At 48.4% G+C, this 19,621-nt stretch overlaps 32 non-coding genes across 32 annotated transcripts; all 32 read right to left on the bottom strand.

Annotated features, from left to right (window-relative positions):
• Positions 1 to 215: 215 nt before the first annotated feature.
• On the bottom strand, positions 216 to 290 carry Trnaf-gaa. Its single transcript has one exon. It is a non-coding gene; the product is annotated as a tRNA-Phe (tRNA).
• A 353-nt stretch (positions 291 to 643) lies between these two features.
• Trnaf-gaa lies at positions 644 to 718 on the bottom strand. The gene has a single exon. It is a non-coding gene; the product is annotated as a tRNA-Phe (tRNA).
• A 4,847-nt stretch (positions 719 to 5,565) lies between these two features.
• Trnaf-gaa lies at positions 5,566 to 5,640 on the bottom strand. The gene has a single exon. It is a non-coding gene; the product is annotated as a tRNA-Phe (tRNA).
• A 353-nt stretch (positions 5,641 to 5,993) lies between these two features.
• Positions 5,994 to 6,068, bottom strand: Trnaf-gaa. Its single transcript has one exon. It is a non-coding gene; the product is annotated as a tRNA-Phe (tRNA).
• Positions 6,069 to 6,849: 781 nt separating this feature from the next.
• Positions 6,850 to 6,924, bottom strand: Trnaf-gaa. Its single transcript has one exon. It is a non-coding gene; the product is annotated as a tRNA-Phe (tRNA).
• A 353-nt stretch (positions 6,925 to 7,277) lies between these two features.
• Trnaf-gaa lies at positions 7,278 to 7,352 on the bottom strand. Its single transcript has one exon. It is a non-coding gene; the product is annotated as a tRNA-Phe (tRNA).
• A 139-nt stretch (positions 7,353 to 7,491) lies between these two features.
• Positions 7,492 to 7,566, bottom strand: Trnaf-gaa. Its single transcript has one exon. It is a non-coding gene; the product is annotated as a tRNA-Phe (tRNA).
• A 353-nt stretch (positions 7,567 to 7,919) lies between these two features.
• Positions 7,920 to 7,994, bottom strand: Trnaf-gaa. The gene has a single exon. It is a non-coding gene; the product is annotated as a tRNA-Phe (tRNA).
• Positions 7,995 to 8,347: 353 nt separating this feature from the next.
• Trnaf-gaa lies at positions 8,348 to 8,422 on the bottom strand. Its single transcript has one exon. It is a non-coding gene; the product is annotated as a tRNA-Phe (tRNA).
• A 567-nt stretch (positions 8,423 to 8,989) lies between these two features.
• On the bottom strand, positions 8,990 to 9,064 carry Trnaf-gaa. The gene has a single exon. It is a non-coding gene; the product is annotated as a tRNA-Phe (tRNA).
• A 140-nt stretch (positions 9,065 to 9,204) lies between these two features.
• On the bottom strand, positions 9,205 to 9,279 carry Trnaf-gaa. Its single transcript has one exon. It is a non-coding gene; the product is annotated as a tRNA-Phe (tRNA).
• Positions 9,280 to 9,633: 354 nt separating this feature from the next.
• On the bottom strand, positions 9,634 to 9,708 carry Trnaf-gaa. The gene has a single exon. It is a non-coding gene; the product is annotated as a tRNA-Phe (tRNA).
• Positions 9,709 to 9,847: 139 nt separating this feature from the next.
• On the bottom strand, positions 9,848 to 9,922 carry Trnaf-gaa. Its single transcript has one exon. It is a non-coding gene; the product is annotated as a tRNA-Phe (tRNA).
• A 139-nt stretch (positions 9,923 to 10,061) lies between these two features.
• On the bottom strand, positions 10,062 to 10,136 carry Trnaf-gaa. Its single transcript has one exon. It is a non-coding gene; the product is annotated as a tRNA-Phe (tRNA).
• A 139-nt stretch (positions 10,137 to 10,275) lies between these two features.
• Positions 10,276 to 10,350, bottom strand: Trnaf-gaa. Its single transcript has one exon. It is a non-coding gene; the product is annotated as a tRNA-Phe (tRNA).
• Positions 10,351 to 12,201: 1,851 nt separating this feature from the next.
• Trnaf-gaa lies at positions 12,202 to 12,276 on the bottom strand. The gene has a single exon. It is a non-coding gene; the product is annotated as a tRNA-Phe (tRNA).
• Positions 12,277 to 12,416: 140 nt separating this feature from the next.
• Trnaf-gaa lies at positions 12,417 to 12,491 on the bottom strand. Its single transcript has one exon. It is a non-coding gene; the product is annotated as a tRNA-Phe (tRNA).
• Positions 12,492 to 12,631: 140 nt separating this feature from the next.
• Trnaf-gaa lies at positions 12,632 to 12,706 on the bottom strand. The gene has a single exon. It is a non-coding gene; the product is annotated as a tRNA-Phe (tRNA).
• A 566-nt stretch (positions 12,707 to 13,272) lies between these two features.
• Positions 13,273 to 13,347, bottom strand: Trnaf-gaa. Its single transcript has one exon. It is a non-coding gene; the product is annotated as a tRNA-Phe (tRNA).
• A 140-nt stretch (positions 13,348 to 13,487) lies between these two features.
• Positions 13,488 to 13,562, bottom strand: Trnaf-gaa. Its single transcript has one exon. It is a non-coding gene; the product is annotated as a tRNA-Phe (tRNA).
• Positions 13,563 to 13,915: 353 nt separating this feature from the next.
• Positions 13,916 to 13,988, bottom strand: Trnaf-gaa. The gene has a single exon. It is a non-coding gene; the product is annotated as a tRNA-Phe (tRNA).
• A 141-nt stretch (positions 13,989 to 14,129) lies between these two features.
• On the bottom strand, positions 14,130 to 14,202 carry Trnaf-gaa. Its single transcript has one exon. It is a non-coding gene; the product is annotated as a tRNA-Phe (tRNA).
• Positions 14,203 to 14,556: 354 nt separating this feature from the next.
• On the bottom strand, positions 14,557 to 14,631 carry Trnaf-gaa. Its single transcript has one exon. It is a non-coding gene; the product is annotated as a tRNA-Phe (tRNA).
• A 139-nt stretch (positions 14,632 to 14,770) lies between these two features.
• On the bottom strand, positions 14,771 to 14,845 carry Trnaf-gaa. The gene has a single exon. It is a non-coding gene; the product is annotated as a tRNA-Phe (tRNA).
• Positions 14,846 to 14,984: 139 nt separating this feature from the next.
• Positions 14,985 to 15,059, bottom strand: Trnaf-gaa. Its single transcript has one exon. It is a non-coding gene; the product is annotated as a tRNA-Phe (tRNA).
• Positions 15,060 to 15,412: 353 nt separating this feature from the next.
• Trnaf-gaa lies at positions 15,413 to 15,485 on the bottom strand. The gene has a single exon. It is a non-coding gene; the product is annotated as a tRNA-Phe (tRNA).
• A 783-nt stretch (positions 15,486 to 16,268) lies between these two features.
• On the bottom strand, positions 16,269 to 16,343 carry Trnaf-gaa. Its single transcript has one exon. It is a non-coding gene; the product is annotated as a tRNA-Phe (tRNA).
• A 139-nt stretch (positions 16,344 to 16,482) lies between these two features.
• Trnaf-gaa lies at positions 16,483 to 16,557 on the bottom strand. Its single transcript has one exon. It is a non-coding gene; the product is annotated as a tRNA-Phe (tRNA).
• Positions 16,558 to 17,339: 782 nt separating this feature from the next.
• Trnaf-gaa lies at positions 17,340 to 17,414 on the bottom strand. The gene has a single exon. It is a non-coding gene; the product is annotated as a tRNA-Phe (tRNA).
• A 139-nt stretch (positions 17,415 to 17,553) lies between these two features.
• Trnaf-gaa lies at positions 17,554 to 17,628 on the bottom strand. Its single transcript has one exon. It is a non-coding gene; the product is annotated as a tRNA-Phe (tRNA).
• Positions 17,629 to 17,767: 139 nt separating this feature from the next.
• Trnaf-gaa lies at positions 17,768 to 17,842 on the bottom strand. Its single transcript has one exon. It is a non-coding gene; the product is annotated as a tRNA-Phe (tRNA).
• A 1,637-nt stretch (positions 17,843 to 19,479) lies between these two features.
• On the bottom strand, positions 19,480 to 19,554 carry Trnaf-gaa. The gene has a single exon. It is a non-coding gene; the product is annotated as a tRNA-Phe (tRNA).
• Between the last annotated feature and the right edge of the window lie 67 nt (positions 19,555 to 19,621).

Raw genomic sequence — 19,621 nt, 5'->3', positions numbered from 1 at the left:
CCGCTTGGTCGGGGTATTGAGCCCGGGACCTCTCCATTTTCAGTGGAGCGCTCTACCAACTGAGCTAACCAGAGACGTAAGTAGAGCCCACAGGTTTTATCAGAAAAACAAAAACATCGACGAAAATAATCCCCGAAGAAGGGGAACGAGAGGGACAAAGGAAGAACACAAATCTCCAAACACAACTAGATGACTAGTGCGCGACCGAAAAAATCCGCCTGGTCCGGGTATTGAGCCCGGGACCTCTCCATTTTCAGTGGAGCGCTCTACCAACTGAGCTAACCAGAGACGTAAGTAGAGCCCACAGGTTTTATCAGAAAAACAAAAACATCGACGAAAATAATCCCCGAAGAAGGGGAACGAGAGGGACAAAGGAAGAACACAAATCTCCAAACACAACTAGATGACTAGTGCGCGACCGAAAAAATCCGCTTGGTCGGGGTATTGAGCCCGGGACCTCTCCATTTTCAGTGGAGCGCTCTACCAACTGAGCTAACCAGAGACGTCAGTAGAGCCCACAGGTTTTATCAGAAAAACAAAAACATCGACGAAAATAATCCCCGAAGAAGGGGAACGAGAGGGACAAAGGAAGAACACAAATCTCCAAACACAACTAGATGACTAGTGCGCGACCGAAAAAATCCGCCTGGTCCGGGTATTGAGCCCGGGACCTCTCCATTTTCAGTGGAGCGCTCTACCAACTGAGCTAACCAGAGACGTAAGTAGAGCCCACAGGTTTTATCAGAAAAACAAAAACATCGACGAAAATAATCCCCGAAGAAGGGGAACGAGAGGGACAAAGGAAGAACACAAATCTCCAAACACAACTAGATGACTAGTGCGCGACCGAAAAAATCCGCTTGGTCGGGGTATTGAGCCCGGGACCTCTCCATTTTCAGTGGAGCGCTCTACCAACTGAGCTAACCAGAGACGTCAGTAGAGCCCACAGGTTTTATCAGAAAAACAAAAACATCGACGAAAATAATCCCCGAAGAAGGGGAACGAGAGGGAGAAAGGAAGAACACAAATCTCCAAACACAACTAAATGACTAGTGCGCGACCGAAAAAATCCGCTTGGTCGGGGTATTGAGCCCGGGACCTCTCCATTTTCAGTGGAGCGCTCTACCAACTGAGCTAACCAGAGACGTCAGTAGAGCCCACAGGTTTTATCAGAAAAACAAAAACATCGACGAAAATAATCCCCGAAGAAGGTGAACAAGAGGGACAAAGGAAGAACACAAATCTCCAAACACAACTAAATGACTAGTGCGCGACCGAAAAAATCCGCTTGGTCGGGGTATTGAGCCCGGGACCTCTCCATTTTCAGTGGAGCGCTCTACCAACTGAGCTAACCAGAGACGTCAGTAGAGCCCACAGGTTTTATCAGAAAAACAAAAACATCGACGAAAATAATCCCCGAAGAAGGTGAACAAGAGGGACAAAGGAAGAACACAAATCTCCAAACACAACTAAATGACTAGTGCGCGACCGAAAAAATCCGCTTGGTCGGGGTATTGAGCCCGGGACCTCTCCATTTTCAGTGGAGCGCTCTACCAACTGAGCTAACCAGAGACGTCAGTAGAGCCCACAGGTTTTATCAGAAAAACAAAAACATCGACGAAAATAATCCCCGGAGAAGGGGAACGAGAGGGAGAAAGGAAGAACACAAATCTCCAAACACAACTAAATGACTAGTGCGCGACCGAAAAAATCCGCTTGGTCGGGGTATTGAGCCCGGGACCTCTCCATTTTCAGTGGAGCGCTCTACCAACTGAGCTAACCAGAGACGTCAGTAGAGCCCACAGGTTTTATCAGAAAAACAAAAACATCGACGAAAATAATCCCCGAAGAAGGTGAACAAGAGGGACAAAGGAAGAACACAAATCTCCAAACACAACTAAATGACTAGTGCGCGACCGAAAAAATCCGCTTGGTCGGGGTATTGAGCCCGGGACCTCTCCATTTTCAGTGGAGCGCTCTACCAACTGAGCTAACCAGAGACGTCAGTAGAGCCCACAGGTTTTATCAGAAAAACAAAAACATCGACGAAAATAATCCCCGAAGAAGGTGAACAAGAGGGACAAAGGAAGAACACAAATCTCCAAACACAACTAAATGACTAGTGCGCGACCGAAAAAATCCGCTTGGTCGGGGTATTGAGCCCGGGACCTCTCCATTTTCAGTGGAGCGCTCTACCAACTGAGCTAACCAGAGACGTCAGTAGAGCCCACAGGTTTTATCAGAAAAACAAAAACATCGACGAAAATAATCCCCGAAGAAGGGGAACGAGAGGGAGAAAGGAAGAACACAAATCTCCAAACACAACTAGATGACTAGTGCGCGACCGAAAAAATCCGCTTGGTCGGGGTATTGAGCCCGGGACCTCTCCATTTTCAGTGGAGCGCTCTACCAACTGAGCTAACCAGAGACGTCAGTAGAGCCCACAGGTTTTATCAGAAAAACAAAAACATCGACGAAAATAATCCCCGGAGAAGGGGAACGAGAGGGAGAAAGGAAGAACACAAATCTCCAAACACAACTAGATGACTAGTGCGCGACCGAAAAAATCCGCTTGGTCGGGGTATTGAGCCCGGGACCTCTCCATTTTCAGTGGAGCGCTCTACCAACTGAGCTAACCAGAGACGTCAGTAGAGCCCACAGGTTTTATCAGAAAAACAAAAACATCGACGAAAATAATCCCCGAAGAAGGTGAACAAGAGGGACAAAGGAAGAACACAAATCTCCAAACACAACTAAATGACTAGTGCGCGACCGAAAAAATCCGCTTGGTCGGGGTATTGAGCCCGGGACCTCTCCATTTTCAGTGGAGCGCTCTACCAACTGAGCTAACCAGAGACGTCAGTAGAGCCCACAGGTTTTATCAGAAAAACAAAAACATCGACGAAAATAATCCCCGGAGAAGGGGAACGAGAGGGAGAAAGGAAGAACACAAATCTCCAAACACAACTAGATGACTAGTGCGCGACCGAAAAAATCCGCTTGGTCGGGGTATTGAGCCCGGGACCTCTCCATTTTCAGTGGAGCGCTCTACCAACTGAGCTAACCAGAGACGTCAGTAGAGCCCACAGGTTTTATCAGAAAAACAAAAACATCGACGAAAATAATCCCCGAAGAAGGGGAACGAGAGGGACAAAGGAAGAACACAAATCTCCAAACACAACTAAATGACTAGTGCGCGACCGAAAAAATCCGCTTGGTCGGGGTATTGAGCCCGGGACCTCTCCATTTTCAGTGGAGCGCTCTACCAACTGAGCTAACCAGAGACGTCAGTAGAGCCCACAGGTTTTATCAGAAAAACAAAAACATCGACGAAAATAATCCCCGAAGAAGGTGAACAAGAGGGACAAAGGAAGAACACAAATCTCCAAACACAACTAAATGACTAGTGCGCGACCGAAAAAATCCGCTTGGTCGGGGTATTGAGCCCGGGACCTCTCCATTTTCAGTGGAGCGCTCTACCAACTGAGCTAACCAGAGACGTCAGTAGAGCCCACAGGTTTTATCAGAAAAACAAAAACATCGACGAAAATAATCCCCGGAGAAGGGGAACGAGAGGGAGAAAGGAAGAACACAAATCTCCAAACACAACTAGATGACTAGTGCGCGACCGAAAAAATCCGCTTGGTCGGGGTATTGAGCCCGGGACCTCTCCATTTTCAGTGGAGCGCTCTACCAACTGAGCTAACCAGAGACGTCAGTAGAGCCCACAGGTTTTATCAGAAAAACAAAAACATCGACGAAAATAATCCCCGAAGAAGGGGAACGAGAGGGAGAAAGGAAGAACACAAATCTCCAAACACAACTAAATGACTAGTGCGCGACCGAAAAAATCCGCTTGGTCGGGGTATTGAGCCCGGGACCTCTCCATTTTCAGTGGAGCGCTCTACCAACTGAGCTAACCAGAGACGTCAGTAGAGCCCACAGGTTTTATCAGAAAAACAAAAACATCGACGAAAATAATCCCCGGAGAAGGGGAACGAGAGGGAGAAAGGAAGAACACAAATCTCCAAACACAACTAGATGACTAGTGCGCGACCGAAAAAATCCGCTTGGTCGGGGTATTGAGCCCGGGACCTCTCCATTTTCAGTGGAGCGCTCTACCAACTGAGCTAACCAGAGACGTCAGTAGAGCCCACAGGTTTTATCAGAAAAACAAAAACATCGACGAAAATAATCCCCGAAGAAGGGGAACGAGAGGGAGAAAGGAAGAACACAAATCTCCAAACACAACTAAATGACTAGTGCGCGACCGAAAAAATCCGCTTGGTCGGGGTATTGAGCCCGGGACCTCTCCATTTTCAGTGGAGCGCTCTACCAACTGAGCTAACCAGAGACGTCAGTAGAGCCCACAGGTTTTATCAGAAAAACAAAAACATCGACGAAAATAATCCCCGGAGAAGGGGAACGAGAGGGACAAAGGAAGAACACAAATCTCCAAACACAACTAAATGACTAGTGCGCGACCGAAAAAATCCGCTTGGTCGGGGTATTGAGCCCGGGACCTCTCCATTTTCAGTGGAGCGCTCTACCAACTGAGCTAACCAGAGACGTCAGTAGAGCCCACAGGTTTTATCAGAAAAACAAAAACATCGACGAAAATAATCCCCGAAGAAGGGGAACGAGAGGGAGAAAGGAAGAACACAAATCTCCAAACACAACTAAATGACTAGTGCGCGACCGAAAAAATCCGCTTGGTCGGGGTATTGAGCCCGGGACCTCTCCATTTTCAGTGGAGCGCTCTACCAACTGAGCTAACCAGAGACGTCAGTAGAGCCCACAGGTTTTATCAGAAAAACAAAAACATCGACGAAAATAATCCCCGGAGAAGGGGAACGAGAGGGAGAAAGGAAGAACACAAATCTCCAAACACAACTAGATGACTAGTGCGCGACCGAAAAAATCCGCTTGGTCGGGGTATTGAGCCCGGGACCTCTCCATTTTCAGTGGAGCGCTCTACCAACTGAGCTAACCAGAGACGTCAGTAGAGCCCACAGGTTTTATCAGAAAAACAAAAACATCGACGAAAATAATCCCCGAAGAAGGGGAACGAGAGGGAGAAAGGAAGAACACAAATCTCCAAACACAACTAAATGACTAGTGCGCGACCGAAAAAATCCGCTTGGTCGGGGTATTGAGCCCGGGACCTCTCCATTTTCAGTGGAGCGCTCTACCAACTGAGCTAACCAGAGACGTCAGTAGAGCCCACAGGTTTTATCAGAAAAACAAAAACATCGACGAAAATAATCCCCGAAGAAGGTGAACAAGAGGGACAAAGGAAGAACACAAATCTCCAAACACAACTAAATGACTAGTGCGCGACCGAAAAAATCCGCTTGGTCGGGGTATTGAGCCCGGGACCTCTCCATTTTCAGTGGAGCGCTCTACCAACTGAGCTAACCAGAGACGTCAGTAGAGCCCACAGGTTTTATCAGAAAAACAAAAACATCGACGAAAATAATCCCCGAAGAAGGGGAACGAGAGGGAGAAAGGAAGAACACAAATCTCCAAACACAACTAAATGACTAGTGCGCGACCGAAAAAATCCGCCTGGTCCGGGTATTGAGCCCGGGACCTCTCCATTTTCAGTGGAGCGCTCTACCAACTGAGCTAACCAGAGACGTCAGTAGAGCCCACAGGTTTTATCAGAAAAACAAAAACATCGACGAAAATAATCCCCGAAGAAGGGGAACGAGAGGGAGAAAGGAAGAACACAAATCTCCAAACACAACTAAATGACTAGTGCGCGACCGAAAAAATCCGCTTGGTCGGGGTATTGAGCCCGGGACCTCTCCATTTTCAGTGGAGCGCTCTACCAACTGAGCTAACCAGAGACGTCAGTAGAGCCCACAGGTTTTATCAGAAAAACAAAAACATCGACGAAAATAATCCCCGAAGAAGGGGAACGAGAGGGACAAAGGAAGAACACAAATCTCCAAACACAACTAGATGACTAGTGCGCGACCGAAAAAATCCGCCTGGTCCGGGTATTGAGCCCGGGACCTCTCCATTTTCAGTGGAGCGCTCTACCAACTGAGCTAACCAGAGACGTCAGTAGAGCCCACAGGTTTTATCAGAAAAACAAAAACATCGACGAAAATAATCCCCGAAGAAGGGGAACGAGAGGGAGAAAGGAAGAACACAAATCTCCAAACACAACCAGATGACTAGTGCGCGACCGAAAAAATCCGCTTGGTCGGGGTATTGAGCCCGGGACCTCTCCATTTTCAGTGGAGCGCTCTACCAACTGAACTAACCAGAGACGTCAGTAGAGCCCACAGGTTTTATCAGAAAAACAAAAACATCGACGAAAATAATCCCCGGAGAAGGGGAACGAGAGGGACAAAGGAAGAACACAAATCTCCAAACACAACTAGATGACTAGTGCGCGACCGAAAAAATCCGCTTGGTCGGGGTATTGAGCCCGGGACCTCTCCATTTTCAGTGGAGCGCTCTACCAACTGAGCTAACCAGAGACGTCAGTAGAGCCCACAGGTTTTATCAGAAAAACAAAAACATCGACGAAAATAATCCCCGGAGAAGGGGAACGAGAGGGACAAAGGAAGAACACAAATCTCCAAACACAACTAGATGACTAGTGCGCGACCGAAAAAATCCGCTTGGTCGGGGTATTGAGCCCGGGACCTCTCCATTTTCAGTGGAGCGCTCTACCAACTGAGCTAACCAGAGACGTCAGTAGAGCCCACAGGTTTTATCAGAAAAACAAAAACATCGACGAAAATAATCCCCGAAGAAGGGGAACGAGAGGGACAAAGGAAGAACACAAATCTCCAAACACAACTAGATGACTAGTGCGCGACCGAAAAAATCCGCCTGGTCCGGGTATTGAGCCCGGGACCTCTCCATTTTCAGTGGAGCGCTCTACCAACTGAGCTAACCAGAGACGTCAGTAGAGCCCACAGGTTTTATCAGAAAAACAAAAACATCGACGAAAATAATCCCCGAAGAAGGGGAACGAGAGGGAGAAAGGAAGAACACAAATCTCCAAACACAACTAAATGACTAGTGCGCGACCGAAAAAATCCGCTTGGTCGGGGTATTGAGCCCGGGACCTCTCCATTTTCAGTGGAGCGCTCTACCAACTGAGCTAACCAGAGACGTCAGTAGAGCCCACAGGTTTTATCAGAAAAACAAAAACATCGACGAAAATAATCCCCGGAGAAGGGGAACGAGAGGGACAAAGGAAGAACACAAATCTCCAAACACAACTAGATGACTAGTGCGCGACCGAAAAAATCCGCCTGGTCCGGGTATTGAGCCCGGGACCTCTCCATTTTCAGTGGAGCGCTCTACCAACTGAGCTAACCAGAGACGTAAGTAGAGCCCACAGGTTTTATCAGAAAAACAAAAACATCGACGAAAATAATCCCCGGAGAAGGGGAACGAGAGGGACAAAGGAAGAACACAAATCTCCAAACACAACAAGATGACTAGTGCGCGACCGAAAAAATCCGCCTGGTCCGGGTATTGAGCCCGGGACCTCTCCATTTTCAGTGGAGCGCTCTACCAACTGAGCTAACCAGAGACGTCAGTAGAGCCCACAGGTTTTATCAGAAAAACAAAAACATCGACGAAAATAATCCCCGAAGAAGGGGAACGAGAGGGAGAAAGGAAGAACACAAATCTCCAAACACAACCAGATGACTAGTGCGCGACCGAAAAAATCCGCTTGGTCGGGGTATTGAGCCCGGGACCTCTCCATTTTCAGTGGAGCGCTCTACCAACTGAGCTAACCAGAGACGTCAGTAGAGCCCACAGGTTTTATCAGAAAAACAAAAACATCGACGAAAATAATCCCCGAAGAAGGGGAACGAGAGGGAGAAAGGAAGAACACAAATCTCCAAACACAACCAGATGACTAGTGCGCGACCGAAAAAATCCGCCTGGTCCGGGTATTGAGCCCGGGACCTCTCCATTTTCAGTGGAGCGCTCTACCAACTGAGCTAACCAGAGACGTAAGTAGAGCCCACAGGTTTTATCAGAAAAACAAAAACATCGACGAAAATAATCCCCGGAGAAGGGGAACGAGAGGGACAAAGGAAGAACACAAATCTCCAAACACAACAAGATGACTAGTGCGCGACCGAAAAAATCCGCCTGGTCGGGGTATTGAGCCCGGGACCTCTCCATTTTCAGTGGAGCGCTCTACCAACTGAGCTAACCAGAGACGTCAGTAGAGCCCACAGGTTTTATCAGAAAAACAAAAACATCGACGAAAATAATCCCCGAAGAAGGGGAACGAGAGGGAGAAAGGAAGAACACAAATCTCCAAACACAACCAGATGACTAGTGCGCGACCGAAAAAATCCGCCTGGTCCGGGTATTGAGCCCGGGACCTCTCCATTTTCAGTGGAGCGCTCTACCAACTGAGCTAACCAGAGACGTCAGTAGAGCCCACAGGTTTTATCAGAAAAACAAAAACATCGACGAAAATAATCCCCGAAGAAGGGGAACGAGAGGGACAAAGGAAGAACACAAATCTCCAAACACAACTAAATGACTAGTGCGCGACCGAAAAAATCCGCTTGGTCGGGGTATTGAGCCCGGGACCTCTCCATTTTCAGTGGAGCGCTCTACCAACTGAGCTAACCAGAGACGTCAGTAGAGCCCACAGGTTTTATCAGAAAAACAAAAACATCGACGAAAATAATCCCCGAAGAAGGGGAACGAGAGGGAGAAAGGAAGAACACAAATCTCCAAACACAACCAGATGACTAGTGCGCGACCGAAAAAATCCGCTTGGTCGGGGTATTGAGCCCGGGACCTCTCCATTTTCAGTGGAGCGCTCTACCAACTGAGCTAACCAGAGACGTCAGTAGAGCCCACAGGTTTTATCAGAAAAACAAAAACATCGACGAAAATAATCCCCGAAGAAGGGGAACGAGAGGGAGAAAGGAAGAACACAAATCTCCAAACACAACCAGATGACTAGTGCGCGACCGAAAAAATCCGCCTGGTCCGGGTATTGAGCCCGGGACCTCTCCATTTTCAGTGGAGCGCTCTACCAACTGAGCTAACCAGAGACGTCAGTAGAGCCCACAGGTTTTATCAGACAAACAAAAAACATCGACGAAAATAATCCCCGGAGAAGGGGAACGAGAGGGACAAAGGAAGAACACAAATCTCCAAACACAACCAGATGACTAGTGCGCGACCGAAAAAATCCGCCTGGTCCGGGTATTGAGCCCGGGACCTCTCCATTTTCAGTGGAGCGCTCTACCAACTGAGCTAACCAGAGACGTCAGTAGAGCCCACAGGTTTTATCAGACAAACAAAAAACATCGACGAAAATAATCCCCGGAGAAGGGGAACGAGAGGGACAAAGGAAGAACACAAATCTCCAAACACAACCAGATGACTAGTGCGCGACCGAAAAAATCCGCCTGGTCGGGGTATTGAGCCCGGGACCTCTCCATTTTCAGTGGAGCGCTCTACCAACTGAGCTAACCAGAGACGTCAGTAGAGCCCACAGGTTTTATCAGAAAAACAAAAACATCGACGAAAATAATCCCCGGAGAAGGGGAACGAGAGGGACAAAGGAAGAACACAAATCTCCAAACACAACTAGATGACTAGTGCGCGACCGAAAAAATCCGCCTGGTCCGGGTATTGAGCCCGGGACCTCTCCATTTTCAGTGGAGCGCTCTACCAACTGAGCTAACCAGAGACGTCAGTAGAGCCCACAGGTTTTATCAGAAAAACAAAAACATCGACGAAGATAATCCCCGGAGAAGGGGAACGAGAGGGACAAAGGAAGAACACAAATCTCCAAACACAACTAGATGACTAGTGCGCGACCGAAAAAATCCGCCTGGTCCGGGTATTGAGCCCGGGACCTCTCCATTTTCAGTGGAGCGCTCTACCAACTGAGCTAACCAGAGACGTCAGTAGAGCCCACAGGTTTTATCAGAAAAACAAAAACATCGACGAAAATAATCCCCGGAGAAGGGGAACGAGAGGGACAAAGGAAGAACACAAATCTCCAAACACAACTAGATGACTAGTGCGCGACCGAAAAAATCCGCCTGGTCCGGGTATTGAGCCCGGGACCTCTCCATTTTCAGTGGAGCGCTCTACCAACTGAGCTAACCAGAGACGTCAGTAGAGCCCACAGGTTTTATCAGAAAAACAAAAACATCGACGAAAATAATCCCCGAAGAAGGGGAACGAGAGGAACAAAGGAAGAGCACAAATCTCCAAACACAACTAGATGACTAGTGCGCGACCGAAAAAACCCGCCTGGTCCGGGTATTGAGCCCGGGACCTCTCCATTTTCAGTGGAGCGCTCTACCAACTGAGCTAACCAGAGACGTCAGTAGAACCCACAGGTTTTATCAGAAAAACAAAAACATCGACGAAAATAATCCCCGGAGAAGGGGAACGAGAGGGACAAAGGAAGAACACAAATCTCCAAACACAACTAGATGACTAGTGCGCGACCGAAAAAATCCGCCTGGTCCGGGTATTGAGCCCGGTACCTCTCCATTTTCAGTGGAGCGCTCTACCAACTGAGCTAACCAGAGACGTACGTAGAGCCCACAGGTTTTATCAGAAAAACAAAAACATCGACGAAAATAATCCCCGGAGAAGGGGAACGAGAGGGACAAAGGAAGAACACAAATCTCCAAACACAACTAGATGACTAGTGCGCGACCGAAAAAATCCGCCTGGTCCGGGTATTGAGCCTGGGACCTCTCCATTTTCAGTGGAGCGCTCTACCAACTGAGCTAACCAGAGACGTCAGTAGGCCCACAGGTTTTATCAGAAAAACAAAAACATCGACGAAAATAATCCCCGGAGAAGGGGAACGAGAGGGACAAAGGAAGAACACAAATCTCCAAACACAACTCGATGACTAGTGCGCGACCGAAAAAATCCGCCTGGTCAGGGTATTGAGCCCGGGACCTCTCCATTTTCAGTGGAGCGCTCTACCAACTGAGCTAACCAGAGACGTCAGTAGAGCCCACAGGTTTTATCAGAAAAACCAAAACATCGACGAAAATAATCCCCGGAGAAGGGGAACGAGAGGGACAAAGGAAGAACACAAATCTCCAAACACAACTAGATGACTAGTGCGCGACCGAAAAAATCCGCCTGGTCAGGGTATTGCGCCAGGTACCTCTCCATTTTCAGTGGAGCGCTCTACCAACTGAGCTAACCAGAGACGTCAGTAGAGCCCACAGGTTTTATCAGAAAAACAAAAACATCGACGAAAATAATCCCCGGAGAAGGAGAACGAGAGGGACAAAGGAAGAACACAAATCTCCAAACACAGCTAGATGACTAGTGCGCGACCGAAAAAATCCGCCTGGTCAGGGTATTGCGCCAGGTACCTCTCCATTTTCAGTGGAGCGCTCTACCAACTGAGCTAACCAGAGACGTCAGTAGAGCCCACAGGTTTTATCAGAAAAACAAAAACATCGACGAAAATAATCCCCGGAGAAGGGGAACGAGAGGGACAAAGGAAGAACACAAATCTCCAAACACAGCTAGATGACTAGTGCGCGACCGAAAAAATCCGCCTGGTCAGGGTATTGCGCCAGGTACCTCTCCATTTTCAGTGGAGCGCTCTACCAACTGAGCTAACCAGAGACGTCAGTAGAGCCCACAGGTTTTATCAGAAAAACAAAAACATCGACGAAAATAATCCCCGGAGAAGGGGAACGAGAGGGACAAAGGAAGAACACAAATCTCCAAACACAGCTAGATGACTAGTGCGCGACCGAAAAAATCCGCCTGGTCAGGGTATTGCGCCAGGTACCTCTCCATTTTCAGTGGAGCGCTCTACCAACTGAGCTAACCAGAGACGTCAGTAGAGCCCACAGGTTTTATCAGAAAAACAAAAAACATCGACGAAAATAATCCCCGGAGAAGGGGAACGAGAGGGACAAAGGAAGAACACAAATCTCCAAACACAACTAGATGACTAGTGCGCGACCGAAAAAATCCGCCTGGTCCGGGTATTGAGCCCGGACCTCTCCATTTTCAGTGGAGCGCTCTACCAACTGAGCTAACCAGAGACGTCAGTAGAGCCCACAGGTTTTATCAGAAAAACAAAAAACATCGACGAAAATAATCCCCGGAGAAGGGGAACGAGAGGGACAAAGGAAGAACACAAATCTCCAAACACAACTAGATGACTAGTGCGCGACCGAAAAAATCCGCCTGGTCCGGGTATTGAGCCCGGGACCTCTCCATTTTCAGTGGAGCGCTCTACCAACTGAGCTAACCAGAGACGTCAGTAGAGCCCACAGGTTTTATCAGAAAAACAAAAAACATCGACGAAAATAATCCCCGGAGAAGGGGAACGAGAGGGACAAAGGAAGAACACAAATCTCCAAACACAACTAGATGACTAGTGCGCGACCGAAAAAATCCGCCTGGTCCGGGTATTGAGCCCGGGACCTCTCCATTTTCAGTGGAGCGCTCTACCAACTGAGCTAACCAGAGACGTCAGTAGAGCCCACAGGTTTTATCAGAAAAACAAAAAACATCGACGAAAATAATCCCCGGAGAAGGGGAACGAGAGGGACAAAGGAAGAACACAAATCTCCAAACACAACTAGATGACTAGTGCGCGACCGAAAAAATCCGCCTGGTCCGGGTATTGAGCCCGGGACCTCTCCATTTTCAGTGGAGCGCTCTACCAACTGAGCTAACCAGAGACGTCAGTAGAGCCCACAGGTTTTATCAGAAAAACAAAAAACATCGACGAAAATAATCCCCGGAGAAGGGGAACGAGAGGGACAAAGGAAGAACACAAATCTCCAAACACAACTAGATGACTAGTGCGCGACCGAAAAAATCCGCTTGGTCGGGGTATTGAGCCCGGGACCTCTCATTTTCAGTGGAGCGCTCTACCAACTGAGCTAACCAGAGACGTCAGTAGAGCCCACAGGTTTTATCAGAAAAACAAAAACATCGACGAAAATAATCCCCGGAGAAGGGGAACGAGAGGGACAAAGGAAGAACACAAATCTCCAAACACAACTAGATGACTAGTGCGCGACCGAAAAAATCCGCTTGGTCGGGGTATTGAGCCCGGGACCTCTCATTTTCAGTGGAGCGCTCTACCAACTGAGCTAACCAGAGACGTCAGTAGAGCCCACAGGTTTTATCAGAAAAACAAAAACATCGACGAAAATAATCCCCGGAGAAGGGGAAAGAGAGGGACAAAGGAAGAACACAAATCTCCAAACACAACTAGATGACTAGTGCGCGACCGAAAAAATCCGCCTGGTCCGGGTATTGAGCCCGGGACCTCTCCATTTTCAGTGGAGCGCTCTACCAACTGAGCTAACCAGAGACGTCAGTAGAGCCCACAGGTTTTATCAGAAAAACAAAAAACATCGACGAAAATAATCCCCGGAGAAGGGGAACGAGAGGGACAAAGGAAGAACACAAATCTCCAAACACAACTAGATGACTAGTGCGCGACCGAAAAAATCCGCCTGGTCCGGGTATTGAGCCCGGGACCTCTCCATTTTCAGTGGAGCGCTCTACCAACTGAGCTAACCAGAGACGTCAGTAGAGCCCACAGGTTTTATCAGAAAAACAAAAACATCGACGAAAATAATCCCCGAAGAAGGGGAACGAGAGGGAGAAAGGAAGAACACAAATCTCCAAACACAACTAAATGACTAGTGCGCGACCGAAAAAATCCGCTTGGTCGGGGTATTGAGCCCGGGACCTCTCCATTTTCAGTGGAGCGCTCTACCAACTGAGCTAACCAGAGACGTCAGTAGAGCCCACAGGTTTTATCAGAAAAACAAAAACATCGACGAAAATAATCCCCGGAGAAGGGGAACGAGAGGGACAAAGGAAGAACACAAATCTCCAAACACAACTAGATGACTAGTGCGCGACCGAAAAAATCCGCCTGGTCCGGGTATTGAGCCCGGGACCTCTCCATTTTCAGTGGAGCGCTCTACCAACTGAGCTAACCAGACACGTCAGTAGAGCCCACAGGTTTTATCAGAAAAACAAAAACATCGACGAAAATAATCCCCGGAGAAGGGGAACGAGAGGGACAAAGGAAGAACACAAATCTCCAAACGCAACTAGATGACTAGTGCGCGACCGAAAAAATCCGCCTGGTCCGGGTATTGAGCCCGGGACCTCTCCATTTTCAGTGGAGCGCTCTACCAGCTGAGCTAACCAGACACGTCAGTAGAGTCCACAGGTTTTATCAGAAAAACAAAAACATCGACGAAAATAATCCCCGAAGAAGGGGAACGAGAGGGAGAAAGGAAGAACACAAATCTCCAAACACAACTAAATGACTAGTGCGCGACCGAAAAAATCCGCTTGGTCGGGGTATTGAGCCCGGGACCTCTCATTTTCAGTGGAGCGCTCTACGAACTGAGCTAACCAGAGACGTCAGTAGAGCCCACAGGTTTTATCAGAAAAACAAAAACATCGACGAAAATAATCCCCGGAGAAGGGGAAAGAGAGGGACAAAGGAAAAACACAAATCTCCAAACACAACTAGATGACTAGTGCGCGACCGAAAAAATCCGCCTGGTCCGGGTATTGAGCCCGGGACCTCTCCATTTTCAGTGGAGCGCTCTACCAACTGAGCTAACCAGAGACGTCAGTAGAGCCCACAGGTTTTATCAGAAAAACAAAAACATCGACGAAAATAATCCCCGGAGAAGGGGAAAGAGAGGGACAAAGGAAAAACACAAATCTCCAAACACAACTAGATGACTAGTGCGCGACCGAAAAAATCCGCCTGGTCCGGGTATTGAGCCCGGGACCTCTCCATTTTCAGTGGAGCGCTCTACCAACTGAGCTAACCAGAGACGTAAGTAGAGCCCACAGGTTTTATCAGAAAAACAAAAACATCGACGAAAATAATCCCCGGAGAAGGGGAACGAGAGGGACAAAGGAAGAACACAAATCTCCAAACACAACTAGATGACTAGTGCGCGACCGAAAAAATCCGCCTGGTCCGGGTATTGAGCCCGGGACCTCTCCATTTTCAGTGGAGCGCTCTACCAACTGAGCTAACCAGAGACGTCAGTAGAGCCCACAGGTTTTATCAGAAAAACAAAAACATCGACGAAAATAATCCCCGAAGAAGGGGAACGAGAGGGAGAAAGGAAGAACACAAATCTCCAAACACAACTAAATGACTAGTGCGCGACCGAAAAAATCCGCTTGGTCGGGGTATTGAGCCCGGGACCTCTCCATTTTCAGTGGAGCGCTCTACCAACTGAGCTAACCAGAGACGTCAGTAGAGCCCACAGGTTTTATCAGAAAAACAAAAACATCGACGAAAATAATCCCCGGAGAAGGGGAACGAGAGGGACAAAGGAAGAACACAAATCTCCAAACACAACTAGATGACTAGTGCGCGACCGAAAAAATCCGCCTGGTCCGGGTATTGAGCCCGGGACCTCTCCATTTTCAGTGGAGCGCTCTACCAACTGAGCTAACCAGACACGTCAGTAGAGCCCACAGGTTTTATCAGAAAAACAAAAACATCGACGAAAATAATCCCCGAAGAAGGGGAACGAGAGGGAGAAAGGAAGAACACAAATCTCCAAACACAACTAAATGACTAGTGCGCGACCGAAAAAATCCGCTTGGTCGGGGTATTGAGCCCGGGACCTCTCCATTTTCAGTGGAGCGCTCTACCAACTGAGCTAACCAGAGACGTCAGTAGAGCCCACAGGTTTTATCAGAAAAACAAAAACATCGACGAAAATAATCCCCGGAGAAGGGGAAAGAGAGGGACAAAGGAAAAACACAAATCTCCAAACACAACTAGATGACTAGTGCGCGACCGAAAAAATCCGCCTGGTCCGGGTATTGAGCCCGGTACCTCTCCATTTTCAGTGGAGCGCTCTACCAACTGAGCTAACCAGAGACGTAAGTAGAGCCCACAGGTTTTATCAGAAAAACAAAAACATCGACGAAAATAATCCCCGGAGAAGGGGAACGAGAGGGACAAAGGAAGAACACAAATCTCCAAACACAACTAGATGACTAGTGCGCGACCGAAAAAATCCGCGTGGTCCGGGTATTGAGCCCGGGACCTCTCCATTTTCAGTGGAGCGCTCTACCAACTGAGCTAACCAGAGACGTAAGTAGAGCCCACAGGTTTTATCAGAAAAACAAAAACATCGACGAAAATAATCCCCGGAGAAGGGGAACGAGAGGGACAAAGGAAGAACACAAATCTCCAAACACAACTAGATGACTAGTGCGCGACCGAAAAAATCCGCCTGGTCCGGGTATTGAGCCCGGGACCTCTCCATTTTCAGTGGAGCGCTCTACCAACTGAGCTAACCAGAGACGTCAGTAGAGCCCACAGGTTTTATCAGAAAAACAAAAACATCGACGAAAATAATCCCCGGAGAAGGGGAACGAGAGGGACAAAGGAAGAACACAAATCTCCAAACACAACTAGATGACTAGTGCGCGACCGAAAAAATCCGCCTGGTCCGGGTATTGAGCCCGGGACCTCTCCATTTTCAGTGGAGCGCTCTACCAACTGAGCTAACCAGAGACGTCAGTAGAGCCCACAGGTTTTATCAGACAAACAAAAAACATCGACGAAAATAATCCCCGGAGAAGGGGAACGAGAGGGACAAAGGAAGAACACAAATCTCCAAACACAACCAGATGACTAGTGCGCGACCGAAAAAATCCGCCTGGTCAGGGTATTGAGCCCGGGACCTCTCCATTTTCAGTGGAGCGCTCTACCAACTGAGCTAACCAGAGACGTCAGTAGAGCCCACAGGTTTTATCAGAAAAACAAAAACATCGACGAAAATTATCCCCGGAGAAGGGGAACGAGAGGGACAAAGGAAGAACACAAATCTCCAAACACAACTAGATGACTAGTCCGCGACCGAAAAAATCCGCCTGGTCGGGGTATTGAGCCCGGGACCTCTCCATTTTCAGTGGAGCGCTCTACCAACTGAGCTAACCAGAGACGTCAGTAGAGCCCACAGGTTTTATCAGAAAAACAAAAACATCGACGAAAATAATCCCCGGAGAAGGGGAACGAGAGGGACAAAGGAAGAACACAAATCTCCAAACACAACTAGATGACTAGTGCGCGACCGAAAAAATCCGCCTGGTCCGGGTATTGAGCCCGGGACCTCTCCATTTTCAGTGGAGCGTTCTACCAACTGAGCTAACCAGAGACGTCAGTAGAGCCCACAGGTTTTATCAGAAAAACAAAAACATCGACGAAGATAATCCCCGGAGAAGGGGAACGAGAGGGACAAAGGAAGAACACAAATCTCCAAACACAACTAGATGACTAGTGCGCGACCGAAAAAATCCGCCTGGTCCGGGTATTGAGCCCGGGACCTCTCCATTTTCAGTGGAGCGCTCTACCAACTGAGCTAACCAGAGACGTCAGTAGAGCCCACAGGTTTTATCAGAAAAACAAAAACATCGACGAAAATAATCCCCGGAGAAGGGGAACGAGAGGGACAAAGGAAGAACACAAATCTCCAAACACAACTAGATGACTAGTGCGCGACCGAAAAAATCCGCCTGGTCCGGGTATTGAGCCCGGGACCTCTCCATTTTCAGTGGAGCGCTCTACCAACTGAGCTAACCAGAGACGTCAGTAGAGCCCACAGGTTTTATCAGAAAAACAAAAACATCGACGAAAATAATCCCCGAAGAAGGGGAACGAGAGGAACAAAGGAAGAGCACAAATCTCCAAACACAACTAGATGACTAGTGCGCGACCGAAAAAACCCGCCTGGTCCGGGTATTGAGCCCGGGACCTCTCCATTTTCAGTGGAGCGCTCTACCAACTGAGCTAACCAGAGACGTCAGTAGAACCCACAGGTTTTATCAGAAAAACAAAAACATCGACGAAAATAATCCCCGGAGAAGGGGAACGAGAGGGACAAAGGAAGAACACAAATCTCCAAACACAACTAGATGACTAGTGCGCGACCGAAAAAATCCGCCTGGTCCGGGTATTGAGCCCGGTACCTCTCCATTTTCAGTGGAGCGCTCTACCAACTGAGCTAACCAGAGACGTACGTAGAGCCCACAGGTTTTATCAGAAAAACAAAAACATCGACGAAAATAATCCCCGGAGAAGGGGAACGAGAGGGACAAAGGAAGAACACAAATCTCCAAACACAACTAGATGACTAGTGCGCGACCGAAAAAATCCGCCTGGTCCGGGTATTGAGCCTGGGACCTCTCCATTTTCAGTGGAGCGCTCTACCAACTGAGCTAACCAGAGACGTCAGTAGGCCCACAGGTTTTATCAGAAAAACAAAAACATCGACGAAAATAATCCCCGGAGAAGGGGAACGAGAGGGACAAAGGAAGAACACAAATCTCCAAACACAACTAGATGACTAGTGCGCGACCGAAAAAATCCGCCTGGTCAGGGTATTGAGCCCGGGACCTCTCCATTTTCAGTGGAGCGCTCTACCAACTGAGCTAACCAGAGACGTCAGTAGAGCCCACAGGTTTTATCAGAAAAACCAAAACATCGACGAAAATAATCCCCGGAGAAGGGGAACGAGAGGGACAAAGGAAGAACACAAATCTCCAAACACAACTAGATGACTAGTGCGCGACCGAAAAAATCCGCCTGGTCAGGGTATTGCGCCAGGTACCTCTCCATTTTCAGTGGAGCGCTCTACCAACTGAGCTAACCAGAGACGTCAGTAGAGCCCACAGGTTTTATCAGAAAAACAAAAACATCGACGAAAATAATCCCCGGAGAAGGGGAACGAGAGGGACAAAGGAAGAACACAAATCTCCAAACACAGCTAGATGACTAGTGCGCGACCGAAAAAATCCGCCTGGTCAGGGTATTGCGCCAGGTACCTCTCCATTTTCAGTGGAGCGCTCTACCAACTGAGCTAACCAGAGACGTCAGTAGAGCCCACAGGTTTTATCAGAAAAACAAAAACATCGACGAAAATAATCCCCGGAGAAGGGGAACGAGAGGGACAAAGGAAGAACACAAATCTCCAAACACAGCTAGATGACTAGTGCGCGACCGAAAAAATCCGCCTGGTCAGGGTATTGCGCCAGGTACCTCTCCATTTTCAGTGGAGCGCTCTACCAACTGAGCTAACCAGAGACGTCAGTAGAGCCCACAGGTTTTATCAGAAAAACAAAAACATCGACGAAAATAATCCCCGGAGAAGGGGAACGAGAGGGACAAAGGAAGAACACAAATCTCCAAACACAGCTAGATGACTAGTGCGCGACCGAAAAAATCCGCCTGGTCAGGGTATTGCGCCAGGTACCTCTCCATTTTCAGTGGAGCGCTCTACCAACTGAGCTAACCAGAAACGTCAGTAGAGCCCACAGGTTTTATCAGAAAAACAAAAAACATCGACGAAAATAATCCCCGGAGAAGGGGAACGAGAGGGACAAAGGAAGAACACAAATCTCCAAACACAACTAGATGACTAGTGCGCGACCGAAAAAATCCGCCTGGTCCGGGTATTGAGCCCGGGACCTCTCCATTTTCAGTGGAGCGCTCTACCAACTGAGCTAACCAGAGACGTCAGTAGAGCCCACAGGTTTTATCAGAAAAACAAAAAACATCGACGAAAATAATCCCCGGAGAAGG

This window comes from Ixodes scapularis, unplaced genomic scaffold (genome assembly GCF_016920785.2).
Source record: "Ixodes scapularis isolate PalLabHiFi unplaced genomic scaffold, ASM1692078v2 PGA_scaffold2__306_contigs__length_199485367, whole genome shotgun sequence".
Taxonomy (NCBI): domain Eukaryota; kingdom Metazoa; phylum Arthropoda; class Arachnida; order Ixodida; family Ixodidae; genus Ixodes; species Ixodes scapularis.
This window is presented reverse-complemented; position numbering and strand designations above follow the sequence as displayed.